The following is a 16,445-nucleotide window of genomic DNA, read 5'->3' as shown; positions in this document are numbered from 1 at the left end:
CTCTCTGTCTGTCTTTCTTGACAGAGTCTCGCTTTGTCACCCAGGCTGGAGTGCAGTGGCGTGATCTGGTCTCACTGCAGCCTTCACCTCCTGGGTTCAAGGGATTCTCCTGCCTCAGCCTCCCAAGTAGCTGGGATTACAGGCATGCACAACACCCAGCTAATTTTTGTATTTTTAGTAGAGACAGCATTTCATTATGTTGGTCAAGATCCTAATCTCAGGTGACCCACCTGCCTCGGCCTCCCAAAGTGCTTAGATTACAGGCATGAGCCATCACGCTGGCCGCTTTTGGTTAATTTCTGGCATACATTTATCCCAGTTTCCAAATGTCTTTAGAACTTGAAAAAACTATTTTGAAGTGTATTTATAAGAAAAAAAATTCTAAAATAAAAGATTAATGAGGGGGCATTTTCCTCTCAGATATTAAAATGTACTGTAAAGCTATAATTATTAAAACATTTTTCTTGGCTGGGCATGGTGTCTCCTGTCTGTAATCCCAGCATTTTTGAAGGCTGAAGCGGGAAGATTGCTTGAAGCCAGGAGTTGGATACCAGCCTGGGCTACAAAGTGAGAGTCTGTTTCTACATAAAATTTTAAAAATTAGCCAAGCATTATGGCACATACCTGTAGTCCTAGCTACTCAGAGGCTGAGGCAGAAGGACTGCTGGAACCCAGAAGTTCAAAGCTGCAATGAGTCATGACTGCACCACTGTACTCCAGCCTGGGTGACAGAGTGAGACTCTGTCTCAAAAAAAAAAAAAATTTATTTTTATTTTTCTTTCTTTATTTTTTTGAGATGGAGTGTCACTCTTGTTGCCCAGGCTGGAGTGCAATGGTGCAATCTCAGCTCACTGAAACCTCTGCCCTTCGGATCCAAGTGATTCTCCTGCCTCAGCCTCCCCAGTAGCTGGGATTTCAAGCATGTGCCACCATGCCCAGCTCATTTTTGTATTTTTAGCAGAAACAAGGTTTCACCATGTTGGTCAGGCTGGTCTGGAACTCCTGACCTCAAGTGATCCACCCACCTTGGCCTCCCAAAGTACTGTGATTACAGGCCTGAGCCACTGTGCCTGGCCTTCTTTTTCTTTAAAAAAAAAAAAAGGGTTCTGCTAACCTCTGGGGAACACATAGTGTTCAATATTTGTTCCTTTTATTTTTTAGAGACAGGATCTTGTCACTCAGGCTGGAGTGCAGTCGCGCAATTATACCTCACTGTAACCTCTAACTCCTGGGCTGAAACAATCCTCCTGCCTCAGCCACCTGCATAGCTAGGACTATGGTATGCCACCATGTCAGCTAATCATATTTCTAGTTAATGAGCGCTGAATGAACGTTTTCCTGCATTGTTCCATTCTCTAAATGTGAGCTGAAGCAGAATCTTAACACCAGTGGATGGGAATTACAAAGAAACAGAATCCAGGGCAATTTAAAGAAAAATTATGTAGTAATAGGCACCACTTTTTTTTTTTTTTAGACGGAGTCTTGCTCTATCGCCAGGCTGGAGTGCAGTGACGCAATCCTGGCTCACTGCAACCTCCACCTCCTGGGTTCAAGCGATTCTTCCACCTCAGACTGCCTAGTAGCTGGGACTACAGGCACCCGTCACCACACCCAGCTAATTTTTGTATTTTTAGTAGAGATGGGGTTTCATCATGGCGAGGATGGTCTCGATCTCTTGACCTCGTGATGCGCCCGCCTCCGTCTCCCAAAGTGCTGGGATTACAGGCGTAAGCCACCGCGCCCGGCCCAGGCACCACTTATTAAAGTCTGTTGTGTGCCGGACACATAGTAGGCACTTTCTATACATCGTCCTACCAATGCCCACAATGGTCCTATGAAGGTAGTATATTAGAGGAAAAGAAACCTACCCCTTCAGCAGGTGAAATCATCTGTCCAAGATCACACAGTAAATAAAAGGTTCAGCCAGGGCCAAGGTCACGCTTTTTCCAGTGTGCTGGCTGCCTCACCTTGCCACTAACTAACATTGGTGAAATGTTTTTCTTTTTATAAACGTGTCATAAGTCATTTAAGACTCATGACAATCCTATGAGGCAGGCAGGGCAAACAGCACATCCAGAAGACAATTGGTAAGATGAAACCAGGTTCCAGGAGGTGCCATGGTTCTGCCACCACACGTGGCCTGGCTCTGTGCCAAGTGCCTTGAAAACCTTAACTCAGGTTGGGCACAATGGCTAACATTTGTATTTCCAGTACTTTGTGGGGCTGAGGTGGGAGAATTGCTTGAACTCAGGAGTTCAAGACCAGCCTGGGCAACACAGTGAGACCCCATTTTTATAAAAAAATGATAAAAAAAAGTAGCCAGGTGTGTTGGTGCAGCCTCCCACGTAGTTCCAGCTACATGCGAGGCTGAGACCAGAGGATTGTTTGAGCCTGGGAGGTTGAGGCTGCAGTGAGCTGCGTTTGTGCCACTGCACTCCAACCTGGGTGATAGAGAGAGAGACTCTGTCTTAATCAATCAATACACCTTAACTCATTTAATTCTAACAACAGCCCATGGAATTCTTTACAGTTGAAGAAAGCGAGAATCAGAGGGTAAAGTAAGTAATTTGCCTAAGGTCGGACCACAACTAACTGGGTAAACTAGAATTCCAATTCCAATCTGTCTAACCCAAGTGATACTCTTTTTTTTTTTTTTTTTTTTCTGAGACGGAGTTTCGCTCTTGTTACCCAGGCTGGAGTGCAATGGCGCGATCTCAGCTCACCGCAACCTCCGCCTCCTGGGTTCAGGCAATTCTCCTGCCTCAGCCTCCTGAGTAGCTGGGATTACAGGCACGCCCCACCATGCCTGGCTAATTTTGTATTTTCGGTAGAGACGGGGTTTCTCCATGTTGGTCAGGCTATTCAGGTGATCTGCCCACCTCTGCCTACCCAAGTGATGGGATTACAGGCGTGAGCCCCCACACTCGGCCCCAAGTGATACTCTTAACCACCAAGCGTAATGGCTTGCAAAGACCATCGTGTTTTCCATTTGACTAGCCACTGGTCCTCATATCGTAGCTGGAAGGGCAGTGTTATTATTCCCATTTTCCAGATGAAGAAAATGAGGCTTAGAAAGGTGACGCGGATTGCCTAAAGTCACATAGCTAACAAGTGGTGGATGCAGAATTTGAACTTGACTCTTGTTCTCTGAAAGGCTCTGACCCGCAGCAGCAAGGCCTTGGTTCTCCTGCTGACTCAGAGCAGCGTGGCTATGTCTGCAGTGATTTCTCTCTGCGTTCGACTACGTGGGCACCGGGCACCTGGCACCTGGCAAGAATTACGCGGAGGGAGGGAAGGGGTCAGGCCAGGGATCAGGCGACATGACCTGCAGCCTCCTGGAAGCCTGGGCCTGTGATTGCAGGGCCGTCGGCCTCGCTTCAGCAGTCTTGATGGCTGCTTGTTTCTCAGGCTCCTGCAATTTCAGCTCTTCCTGCGGCAGGAGAAACGTGGCAGAGCTCCTAGAGCATCGTGAGAACCGGAACTTGGGCGACCTGCGGCGCCTCCGCAACCATTGGTTGTCCTGAGGGTCGGGGACGTGTGTCAATTTGCATAACGTATTCGATTGGCTCATGAGACGGAAGTGGGCGTGCCCAAACGAACCCACCTGTCCGTGGGTGGAGCGCGCAGGACTTCCGAGCAGGAAGGGTGGAGGGGCTACCTGGCTGCGGTGAGTGGGGCCGGGCAGGGACCTTAAACCTCTTGGCCGACGCGCTCTCGGCCGCACTGCCTGTGTAACCTGAAACGGCGGGTGTGAGGACTCACTGTAAACAGGAATAGGCTGGAGCAGGACACAAAACGTGACATTGGTTACTTCTTGGAGTGGGCAAATTATGGAAAGGAATTTTTAATTGTAAAACCTTTTATACCCAAACTAAATCATGGGAGACTAGTGAAACATAAATTAAAAGGGCGGGCGCGGTGGCTCACGCCTGTAATCCCAGCATTTTGGGAGGCCGAGGCTGGTGGATCACTTGAGGCCAGGAGTTCAAGACCAGCCTGGCCAATATGGGGAAACCCTGTCTCTACCAAAAATACAAAAATTAGCCGGGCGTGGTGGCAGGCACCTGTAATCCCAGCTGCTCCGGTGGCTGAGGCAAGAGAATCACTTGAACCTGGGAGGCAGAGGTTGCAGTGAGCTGAGATCCCACCGCTGCACTCCAGCCTGGGCAACAAGAGTGAGACTCCATCTGAAAACAAAACAAACAAAACAAGGGAAGGGGTCAGCTCTGGAAAGTGACATTGGTTTTCATTTGGAATAGGGCTTTAGCAATGGCATCTTTGTGGAGGTGACATTTTAAGAGTGTCCTGAGTGAAATAAGGGAGGGTGCCATGTAGTATCTGGGAAAACTGCTCCCAGTTGAGGGACAGCAGGAGGGAGTAGCTATGTGCCTACTCAGTGCCCAGAAAATAGACGAAATTAAATTGGACAGTGGAGGAGGGGAGAGGAGATGGTCACTGGTCCAGACATCTTAGATTCTCTAGAAGTGGCCAGCCTGGCCTCTACCCAGGTGACTGAGCTGCAACCATTTAGCAAAAGGTTTGGAAGTCACATCCAGTGAGCTAGAGTTCTCTAGGGAGGCAGCAGGGGATTGCAGGAAAGAGAACCTGGCTATGGGTTCTGGTCCCAGTTTCGGTCTTTTTTTTTTTTTTTTTTAATAGAGACAGACAGGGTTTCACCATGTTGACCAGGCTGGTCTCGAACTCCTGGCCTCGAGGGATCCACTTGCCTCAGCCTCCCAAGGTGCTGGGATTACAGGCTTGAGCCACTGCACCCGGCTGACGGTTTCAGTCTTTAGGAGCCACTTTGTCTCCCGGAATTTCACTTTCTACCTTTAGTATGGTTATAAAGTCCAGCTTGCCGGTGTGTTGTAGGGACAATGGTATTAAGAGCTGCCATTTTTTTTTTTTTTTTTTCTGAGATAGTTTTGCTCTTGTTGCCCAGTCTGGAGTGCAATGGGAGGATCTCGGCTCACTGCAACCTCTGCCTCTCATGTTCAAGCAATAATCCTGCCTCAGCCTCCCAAGTAGCTGGGATTACAGGCATGCACCACCTCGCCTGGCTAATTTTTGTATTTTTGTTAGAGACAGGGTTTCACCATGTTGGTCAGGCTGGTCTTGAACTTCTGACCTCAGGTGATCCACCGGCTTGGCCTCCCAAAGTGCTAGGATTACAGGCATGAGCCACCACGCCCGGCCTATTTTACTTTTTTTATTATGTTTTGAGGCAGAGTTTTACTCTCTCACCCAGACTGGAATGAAGTGTTAGGATCTCAGCTCACTGCAATCTCCATCTCCTGGGTTCAAGCAATTCTCATGCCTCAACCTCCCGAGTAGCTGGAATTATAGGCATGGACTATCGTGCCCAGCTAATTTTTGTAATTTTAGTAGAGACAGGGTTTCACCATGTTGGCCAGGCTGGTCTTAAACTCCTGACTTCAAGTGATCCTCAGCTTCAGGTGATGCCTCAGCTTCCCAAAGTGCTGGAATTACAGGTGTGCACCACCATGCCTGGATAATCTTTGGATTTTTAGTAGAGACGGGGTTTTACCCTCATTCGCCAGGCTGGTCTCGAGCTCCTGACCTCAAGTATCTTCCAGCCTTGGCCTCCCAAACTGCTGGGATTACAGGCATGAACCACTGTGCCAGCCAAAATGCTGTTTTTGACATTGCCATGGGTAAAACAGCCACTACAGAGTCTGGCACAAGTGGTTTGCCCTGAGGGTTGCTATTGGAATGTAATTAATTAGGCAGCACACACGGAATTGCTGAGCCCTGAGCCCTCCGTGACTTATTAAGGTCCTAAAAACCACACCTAGCCCTAATCCCTTTGCTACTTGGCTCTCAGGCCAGGCTCTGACCCATCATCCCCATCTCAAGGCTAAAAAGCAGAAGATTAGCTAAGAAAGTCGGTCCTGAGGGCTGGGTGCAGTGGTTCACACCTGTAATCCCAGCGCTTTGGGAAGCCAAGGCAGGTGGATCACCTGAGGTCAGGGGTTCAAGATCAGCCCAGCCAATGTAGTGAAACCCTGTCTCTACAAAAATTACAAAAATTAGCCAGGTGTGGCGGTGGGTGCTTGTAATCCCAGCTACTTGGGAGGCTGAGGTGGGAGAATCCCTGGAGCCCAGGAAGTGGAGGTCGCAGTGAGCCAAGATCGTGCCGCTGCACTCTAGCTTGGGCAACAGAGTGAGACTCCCTCTCAAAAAAAAAAAAAAAGTGTGTCCCAGAGCCACATGGCCTGGGCTTGATGCCTGCGTCTGCCACTTACAAGCTCTGTGATCTTGGCCAAGTCACTCAGCCTTTCTGTGTGTCAGTGACCTCGTTGGTAACATGGAGAATCTAAGCTCTACCTCACAGGGTGTTGTAAGGATTACAGGGGTAAACCTATGGAAGTGTTTCCAGAAAGTGCCTGGGGCATCCTATGTGCTGTATAAATGTCCTTCTTGAAGGCCATGGAAGCCACCAAAGGAGGCAGGGACTGTAAGCACAGGAGGAGTCCCCAGCCCTCTGGGAGACACCTTAAACCTGAGGCTCAGCAATGACAGGAGGGCTCCCTCTGTCCCCTGCAGCTGGCCTCCAGTAGCATGACCCCTTGGCGGCCTGTTTACCAGGAGGCACTCAGCTGTGAGCCTCTTGCCCCACTTGCTGACACCACCCTGTCTTGCCCAACGGTGCTCTGTGGTTTTGTCTCCATTTCCTTTGGTTGAGTGACTTCGAGGTGGAGGGTTTCTCTTGGGTAAGAGCTTCCTCAGTCACTCTGCCTGCTGGGGTCTTTGCCCCTCTGCCGGGAGCCTCAGCATTGCTCAGAGTCTTCTCTCATCTCCAGAATCTTGCAAATCACTCTCTTTCCCCGTTGGCCAACACAACCACACAGGCCTCTCAAGTTTCTATGGGGTTTTCCCCACACGTTTTGCCAGAGAAGCCTCTTCAAACCAACCTTGTTAGATGGGGCCTATCACATTATTGTCTTTTCCTCACAGATGAGGAAACAGGCCCAGAGTTGAGAAATGACTAGTCTAAGATCACACAGCAAGGAAACAGCAACGTTGAGACCCCAGTCCAGACTTCTTTTCTACCTAACAATAAAACACCATCCAGCCTCAGCAACGCAGGGAGGCCCTGTCACTACAAAAATAAAATGAAGTTTGGGAGTTCGAGACCAGCCTGACCAACATGGCAAAACCCCATCTCTACTAAAAATACAAAATTAGCCGGGCATAATGGTGCATGCCTGTAATTCCAGCTACTCAGGAGGCTGAGGCAGGAGAATCACTTGAACCCGTGAGGCTAAGGTTGCAGTGAGCCAAGATTGGGCCATTGCACTCCAGCCTGGGCAACAACAGCAAACTCTGTCTAAAAAAAAAAAATGAAGTAAGCTGGGTGTGCTGACATGCACCTAGAGTCCCAGCTACTCAGGAAGCTGAGGTGGGAGGACGGCTTGAGCCGAAGAGGTTGAGGCTACAGTGAGCTGTGATCACCACTGCACTCCATCCTGGGCGACAGAGTGAGACCACGTTTCAAAAACAAACAAAAAAAACAACCAAACAACTCCCCCCAACCCTGCCCAGTAATATCCATATGTATGGCACTGATTTTGTGCTAGGTTTTAAAAGACAAAAATCGTTTAATTTTCACCCAGCTAGTAGGTAGTGGAACGAAGATTCACACCCAGGTGTTTGGGTGTCAGACCCAGGATGCAAATCCTTCTATCCCAACTGCTTTGCGCTGGAAGGTCAAATTGCATTTGCTCCAAATCGCTCAAATCCTGTCATGTCACCCTGATTCCAATAGCACCCTGCTGGGCCGGGCTGCTAAAAGGCTTTGGATGTTGGCTTCCCTCTTGGAATGAATTTCACACCACATGGCCTGACCTCCCAGCAAGGGGTATATTATGACCATAAAGTCCTTTGCCACGCAGAAGTGACATGAGGCCAAATGTTTAAAATGCAACCTTGAAGAGTCTGAAAGACGTTCCCACACCAAGTCAAACATGCCAAGCCAGGCTGCGGTGCCGTGCTGGACCGGGCTGGGATGAGGCCGGGCACCGTGGCTCAGGCCTGTAATCCCAGCACTTTGGGAGGCTGAGGTGGGTGGATCACCTGAGATCAGAAGTTTGAGACAAGCCTGGCCAACATGGTGAAACTCTGTCTCTACTAAGATTACAAAAATTCGCTGGAGCTGGTGGTGGGTGCCTGTACTCCCAGTTACTCAGGGGGCTGAGAATTGCTTGAAACTGGGAGGTGAATGTTGCAGTGAGCAGAGATTGTGCCACTGCACTCCAGCCTAGGCGACAAGAGCAAAACTCCATCTCAAAAAAGAAAAAGGCCTCTGTCATGACATACATGGAATGAGAGGACTGGTTAGTGGTTCCTTTTTTTTTTTGTGAGCCAAATAATTTATTTCTTCATTTCTCGCATTGGAAGGACTCTTCTATGACGTCCTTGGCCTGAGATTCCTTGCCATAGTCCTTAACTACTACACAACCGCAACCAACCACTTCACAGGGCTTCCTCCTCTGTCAGTTTTACAGAGGCCGACCCATTCCCCTAGTTTCTTGTTGTCGTCACCCTTAATTACGTTGATCTGGTGTTCAGCACCAAGGGCCTCCACCAACTTGACATACACAGGCTCATCACCGTCGGATGCAAGCACACAAAGATGGGCTTGGCGCTTGTCTAAGGCTTTGGCAGCTTCTCGAATTCCACGTGCTAGGCCATCTCGGATGAGGGCGGTCTTCAGCACCTCTTGTAAAGCAGTATTAATGTCCATTAACCTCCAGCAGCAATGCCTTCCTTGGCCATGGCGGTGGGTTACAGGTGAAGCGGCATCTTGAACCCACCCAAGCCTCCGCCTCTGAACGACTCAGCGGCGACAGGGAAAGAGCTGGTTAGTGGTTCTTGCCTTCAGACACCTGTTTCCATGGAACTGGAAAAGACAAAGGTCACTCCATTTCTTTCTTTGTATTCTTTTTATAACAGCTTTATTGAGATATAATTCACATACCGTAAAAACACCCTCTTAAAGGGCGTGTTTTCAATGACTTTCAGTATATTCACAGACTTGGACAACTCTACCAGCACGTGGTAGAATACACAGCCGAATTCCAGAACATTTTTCTGTTTTTTTTCTTTTGAGATGGCTCGTGGCTCTGTTGCCTAGGCTAGAGTGTAGTGGTGTGACCACGCCCAGCCTCCAGAACATTTTCATCACCTCCAAAAAGAATCCTCATACCCATCGATAGTCACTACCCATTCCCTCTTCCCCTAGCCCCTCGTACCACTACTCTACTTTCTGTTGCTATAGATTTGCCTATTTTGGTCATTTCATATTCATTGAATTATACAATACATGGCATTTTGTGGCTGACTTCTTCCCCCCACCATCTTTTTTTTTTTTTAGACGGCTTCTCACTCTGTTGCGCAGGCTGGAGTTCAGTGGCACGATCTCAGCCCACTTCAGCCTCTGCCTCCCGGGTTCAGGTGATTCTCCTGCCTCAGCCTCACGAGCAGCTGAGACTACAGGCACACACTGGCCTGGCTGATTTTTGTATTTATAGTAGAGACAGGGTTTCAGCATGTTGGCCAGGGTGGTCTCAAACTCCTGACCTCAGGTGATCTGCCTACCTCGACCTCCCAAAGTGCTGGAATTACAGGCATGAGCCACTGCACCCGGCCTGATTTCTTCCATGTAGCATGATGTTTTCAGAGTTCATGCATGTATGACCGTGTGTCATCACTTTATTCCTTTTTATTGTCAAATAATAGTCCACGATATAGATATGACACTTGTGGACATTGTTTTCCATGGTTTTACTATTACAGATAAAACTGCTATGAACGTTCATGTACATTTGTATAGAACTTTTTTGTGGGCATATGCTTCTATCTCTCTTTGGCAGATTCTTTTACCTAGGAGTAGGAATTTCTAGGTGATAAGACCAGCATGGTGGTTCACGCCTCTTGTAATCCCAGCATTTTGGGAGGCTGAGGAGTTTGAGACCAGCCTGGCCAACATGGCGAAACACACAAAAGATTGGCTGGGTGTGGTGGCAGGTGCCTGCAATTCCAGCCAATCAGGAAGCCAATGAAGGAGAATTGCTTGAACTCTTGAGGCGGAGGTTGCAGTGAGCCAAGATTGTGCCATTACACTCCAGCCTGGGCAACAAGAGTAACACTCCGTTTCAAAAAAAGAAAGAAAGAAAAAGAATTTCTAGGTGATAAGGTAACTCTATGTTTATTTATTTATTTATTTTTGAGATAGAGTCTTGTTCTGTCACCCAGACTAGAGTGTAGCAGCAGGATCTCAGCTCACCGCAACCTCTGTGTCCTGGGTTCCGGTGATCCTCCCGCCTCAGCCTCCCTAGTAGCTAAGGTTGCACCACCGTGCCTGGCTAAGTTTTGTATTTTTAGTAGAGACAGGGTTTCACAATGTTGGCCAGGCTGGTCTCAAACTCCTGACCTCAAGTGAGCCCCCACCTCAGCCTCCCAAAGTGCTGGGATTATAGGTGTGAGCCACCTCACCCAGCCAGCCTCTTTGTTGAGTATTTTCAGGACATGCCACAGTGTTTTCCAAAGTGGCTGCACCTTTTTACAATCCCACCAGTAATATATGAGTGTTACAATATCTCCACCATTTTGGTTTTGATTATCCATTTCCTGTTAAAGCTTCCCAGCGGAGGCCAGGTGCGGTGGCTCATGCCTGTACTCCCAGCACTTTGGGAGGCCGAGGTGGGTGGATCACCTGAGGTCAGGAGTTCAAGACCAGCCTGGTCAACATGGTGAAACCCTATCTCTACTAAAAATACAAAAATTAGCTGGGCATGGTGGCATGAGCCTGTAATCCCAGCTGCTTGGGAGGCTGAGATGAGAGAATCACTTGAACCCAGGAGGCAGAGGCTGCAGTGAGCCGAGATCACACCACTGCAAAAAAATAGAGCTTCTTAGTGGAAACTGAGACTCCCACTTGAGCAATGTAAGGCGGAATAAACATGTAATGGTGATGATGTGTTGAAGGAAACAGAAGCTGGCCCGCCCCATCAGCTTGGTGTCCTTGGGAATCACTTAACCTCTCTGAGCCAGTTTTCTTTCTTGAGACCTAAAGTGAGCCGGGCGAGGTGGCGCAAGCCTGTAGTCCCAGCTACTCGGGAGGCTGAGGCTGGAGGATCCCTTGAGCCCAGGAGTTCCGGGCTGCAGTGCACTATGCCAATTTGGTGTCCAGACTAGGTTCAGCATCAATATGGTGACCTCCTGGGATTGGGGAACCACCAGGTTACCTAAGGAGGGGTGAACTGGCCCAGGTCGGAAATAGAGTGGGTCAAAACTCCCGTGCTGATCAGTAGTGGGATTGCACCTGTGAATAGCCACTGTACTCCAGCCTGGGCAACATAGCAAGACCCCATCTCTTAAAAAAAAGAAAAAAAAAAGAGACCTAAAGTGAGATCTAATGATAGAGATCACAAGAGAGTAAGGTTTGAAAAGCTTTGGGCTCCTGGCCTCCTTTTCCTTTGTCTTCTTTTTTTTTTTCCCCCACTTCTAATGGTACTTTGGACTTTTCCTTTTTTTTTTTTTGAGATGAAGTCTCACTCTGTTGCCCAGGCTGGAGTGCACTGGTGCAATCTCAGCTCACTGCAGCCTCTGCCTCCTGGGTTCAAGCGATTCTCCTACCTCAGCCTCCTGAGGTAGCTGGGATTACAGGTGTGCACCACCACACCCAGCTAGTTTTTGTATTTTTAGCGGAGACAGTGTTTCAGCATGTTGGCCAGACTGATCTCAAATTCCTGACCTCAGGTAATCCACCCGCTTGGCCTCCCAAAGTCCTGGGATTACAGTTGTGAGCCATAGCACCTGGCTTTATTTATTTATTTTTAGTCAGCTACTCCATCTCTTACTGTCTTAGGCTTGTAAACTTTGCCTTTCTGTGTCCTCAATTTTTCTTCTATTAGAAGGAGATTGGACGTCACATCATGGGGTTATTGTCAAGATTAGATGCAATAAATGCTAGATGTTTTTATTAAAACACAGGAAGATTCATTCACCCACCACTGCTGACAGAGTTCCTATTTAGTGCCAGTTGCTGTGATACTAAGACAATGAGGACCCTTGAAGTTTTCGGCTCACAGATTGGGGGAGCAGACATATAAACAAACAATTGTGCCCCAGTACGTCAAGGGCCGTAAAGGAAGTGTGTTTACAGTTCTCTGTGGTTGTAGAGGAAAGGGTGTGGCAAGAAGGGTCAAGCAGAAGGAAGTGGTGATGGGAAGGGCTGGGTGGCACTGGAGCAGGTGGGAGAGGTCCCTTTTCTGCAGAGTGGATGGTGAGGCCCAGTGGATTCCTGAGCTGTGGGGTTCCTCTTGGCTATACCTTACCCACCTACAACCAGGGTCAGGAAATCACCTGCCTGCACTCAGGCTGGAAGGAGGGCTGACCTTTGGCTCAGGAATCCAGTTCAGATAAGGGCTTGACACCCTCCCAGAGCGCACACGCAAAACCTCTGGGTATCCAAGTCCAGCTGGCCATAGGTGTGGACACCATGCAGAGTAGTTGTATGAGGGAAAAAGAGTCTCATGGCATAGCTGGATTGGGGAGGGAGGCAGAATAGTACAGAGAAAAGGGCTTCGAGTTACGACTCTGCCACTTAATAGCCTGTGATGTCTGTGGCAAGTCACAACTGCTCACTCTGGTCTCGGTTCACTCATCTGCAAAATGAGGCTAAACACAGCCCTCCTCAGTCAACATCAAGATGAAGTGAGGCGGCTTGAAAATGCTATTTCCGTCCGGTCCTAGGAGCTTCGGGAACCGCGGCTTGGGTGCAGACATGGCCAAGTCCAAGAACCACACCACACACAACCAGTCCCGAAAATGGCACAGAAATGGTATCAAGAAACCCCGATCACAAAGATACGAGTCTCTTAAGGGGGTGGACCCCGAGTTCCTGAGGAACATGCGCTTTGCCAAGAAGCACAACAAGAAGGGCCTAAAGAAGATGCAGGCCAACAATGCCAAGGCCATGAGTGCACGTGCCAAGGCCATCAAGGCCCTCGTAAAGCCCAAGGAGGTTAAGCCCAAGATCCCAAAGGGTGTCAGCCGCAAGCTCGATCGACTTGCCTACATTGCCCACCCCAAGCTTGGGAAGCGTGCTCGGGCACGCATTGCCAAGGGGCTCAGGCTCTGCCGGCCGAAGGTCAAGGTCAAGGCCAAGGCCAAGGATCAAACCAAGGCCCAGGCTTCAGCTCCAGTTTCAGTTCCAGCTCAGGCTCTCAAAGGTGCCCAGGCCCCTACAAAGGCTTCAGAATAGATATCTTTGTCTGCCAATGTGAGGACAGTAGGACTGGTGTAACTCCCCTGGGGCTGCCATCTGCATGGGACTGGGGTCCTCCTGTGCTATTTGTACAAATAAACCTGAGGCAGGAAAAAAAAAAAAAAGAAAGAAAATGCTATTTCCAAAGCCAAATGCTGTACACCTGGGGGGAGGTTAGTTATTATCTGATGAATGAATCCACGAAATGTGGCTTATCCATACAATGAAATAGCATTCATCGATAGAAAGGAATGAAATACTCAGAGATGCTATGACACAGATGAACCCTGAAGACATCATGCTACGCCAAAGAAGCCAGACACAAAAGACCACATACTGCATGATTCCATTTCTATGGAATGTCGGCGCTAGGCAAATCTATAGAGACAGAAGGTAGAGTAGTGATTGCCTAGAGCTCGGGGAGGGGCTGGGGGAAAGCAGGAAGTGACTGTTAATGGATGCGGGGTTTCTTTGGGGTGATGAAGGTGTTCAGGAATTACTGGTCATGGTTGCACAACTCTGTGAATATACTGAAAACAACTGAGTTGTACACTTTAAAGGGGTAAAATGGAAGGTGTGTGAATTTTTTTTTTTTGACACAGAGTCTCACTCTGTCGCCCAGGCTGGAGCGCAGTGGTGCAATCTTGGTTCACTGCCACCTCTGCCTCCCGAGTTCTAGTGATTCTTCTGCCTCAGTCTCCTCAGTAGCTGGAACTACAGGCATGTGCCACCATGACTGGCTAATTTTTTGTATTTTTAGTAGAGACGGGGTTTCATTGTGTTAGCCAGGATGGTCTCGTTCTCCTGACTTTGTGATCTGCCTGCCTCGGCCTCCCAAAGTGCTGGGATTATAGGTGTGAGTTACGCCCAGTCAGTAATGCTGTTTTAGCCCAATAATGCTGTTTAAAAAACCAGAAGCATGGGTACTATTTTCCGGCACCCCTTTGTGATAAGACCCCATGGAACACACATAAATGGATTGTATTACCTAGCATTGTAACATATATTCTTCCACATATATATATATATATATATATATTTTTTTTTTTTTTTTTTTTTTTGAGACGCAGTTTCACTCTTGTTACCCAGGCTGGAGTGCAATGGCGCGATCTCGGCTCACCGCAACCTCCGCCTCCTGGGTTCAGGCAATTCTCCTGCCTCAGCCTCCTGAGTAGCTGGGATTACAGGCACCCGCCACCATGCCCAGCTAATTTTTTGTATTTTTAGTAGAGACGGGGTTTCACCATGTTGACCAGGATGGTCTCGATCTGTTGACCTCGTGATCCACCCACCTCGGCCTCCCAAAGTGCTGGGATTACAGGCGTGAGCCACCGCGCCCGGCCTTATATATATATATTTTTAAGACAGTCTCACTCTGTTGCCCAGGATGGAGTGCAGCGGCATGATCTTGGCTCACTGCAACCTCCATCTCCCAGGTTCGAGCAGTTCTCCTGTCTCAGCCTCCCGAGTAGCTGGAACTACAGGCATGAAGCAGGAGCAGCTGTGAGCAAACCTCTCAAACACCGAACTGGGAAAGAAATGGCAGTTTTATTCAGCTGGGAGCTTCGGTTGGCTCAAGCCTCAATAACCGAGCTCCCCGACAAAGAAGATCCTGGCCCTTTTAAAGGCTTACAATCTAAGAGGTACAGATGTGAGAGGGTCGTGATCGGTTAGGTAAGCGTGGGGGACGTGACTAGGTAGGGGTCTGAGCAGTTGAGCAAGAACAATACCTTCCCCGGGAAAATTCCTCCATACCATGTCCGTGATCTAGAGATAGGACTGTAGTTAGGAGTAGGGGGTTTAGTCCTTAACCTTTAGACCTGCCGGCGCCGCCAGCTGGTCCTTCTAATGACCTCATCTGGCTGACCTTTAACTTTTACTTCCTCCTTTTCTTCAAGCACAGGCTTAGAGAGGGGGGTCTCCTTCCTCACCACCACAACCGGCTAATTTTTTTTGTAGAGACGGGGTTTCACCATGTTGGCCAGACTGTCTCAAACTCCTGACCTCAAATGATCTGGCTGCCTCGGCCTCCCAAAGTGCTGGGATTACAGGCGTGAGCCACCGCGCCTGGCCCACATACATTTTTATTTGTTTATTAGATTATTTGCTTATTCATGCTACAAACATTTATTGAGGGTCTTGCCGAGTGCTGGGTTCTGCGACATGTACTTGGAATATAAGCATAAAGCACTTGTCTGTCTTTAGGAAGCTCATGGCCTCCTTGTCCAGAGGTTGGCAAGCTGACAGCATAAGAATCCTATGACAGAAGCAACCCTAAGGCCGGGTGAGGTGGCTTTCTACAATAATCCAAGCACTTTTGGAGGCGGAGGTGGGAAGATCGTTTGAGGCTTAGAGTTTGAGACCAGCTTGGGCAACATAGCAAGACACCGTCTCTACAAAAAAATTAGCTGGGTGTGGCAGCACATGTCTGTAGTCCAAGCCACCTGGGAGGCTGAGGCAGGAGGATCACTTGAACCTGGGAGGTTTAGGCTACAGTGAACCATGATCACACCACTACACTCCAGCCTGGGCAAGAGAGTGAGACCCGACCAGGTGCAGTGGCTCACACCTGTAATCCCAGCACTTTGGGAGGCCAAGGTGGGCGTATCACAAGGTCAGGAGTTCAAAACCAGCCTGACCAACGTGGTGAAAACCCATCCCTACTAAAAATACAAAAATTAGCTGGGCATGGTGGCACTCACCTGTAATCCCAGCTACTCGGGAGGCTGAGGCAGGAGAATTGCTTGAACCCGGAAGGCAGAGGTTGCAGTGAGCCAAGATTGTGCCACTGCACTCCAGCAGCCTGGGAGACAGAGTGAGACTGCATCTCAAAAAAAAAGAAGCAAATAGCATGAAGGAGGACCTGGAGAGGCCTCCGGTTGGAGTCACCACACTCAAAGACTCAAAGGGCAGTGGGGAAGGGATAATGGTATGCAGACCAGGGTGATCCCTAAATTTGCAGTGTTGCAAATCAGGCGCAGGAGCCATTGCATCAGATTCCTGGAATGTTTGTTGAGTGCACGCTAGAGAGAGGGGCCCTGAGGAAGGAGGAAGTGTGGTCCTTCAGATGGAGGGCACAGAACTGATGCTCAGTGGTCATTTGCTGAATAAATGGTATGAAATTTGGGTGTTTAGGACTCACCACCTGAGA

The 16,445-nt window shown here is 48.8% G+C and overlaps 1 protein-coding gene and 1 pseudogene across 2 annotated transcripts in view; one reads left to right on the top strand and one right to left on the bottom strand.

Annotated features, from left to right (window-relative positions):
- The first annotated feature begins 3,616 nt into the window (after positions 1-3,616).
- The window catches only part of MYH9 (myosin heavy chain 9), a 132,993-nt gene continuing 120,164 nt past the window's right edge, over positions 3,617-16,445 (top strand). For both annotated transcript variants that reach the window (XM_078339682.1, XM_078339670.1), the window contains exon 1: positions 3,617-3,667. The gene's annotated coding sequence lies outside the window, so the exon portion shown is untranslated. The remainder of the gene's footprint in view (positions 3,668-16,445) is intronic.
- LOC100387795 (small ribosomal subunit protein eS12 pseudogene) lies at positions 8,403-8,843 on the bottom strand (annotated as a pseudogene).

Source organism: Callithrix jacchus, chromosome 1, assembly GCF_049354715.1.
Source record: "Callithrix jacchus isolate 240 chromosome 1, calJac240_pri, whole genome shotgun sequence".
Taxonomy (NCBI): domain Eukaryota; kingdom Metazoa; phylum Chordata; class Mammalia; order Primates; family Cebidae; genus Callithrix; species Callithrix jacchus.
This window is presented reverse-complemented; position numbering and strand designations above follow the sequence as displayed.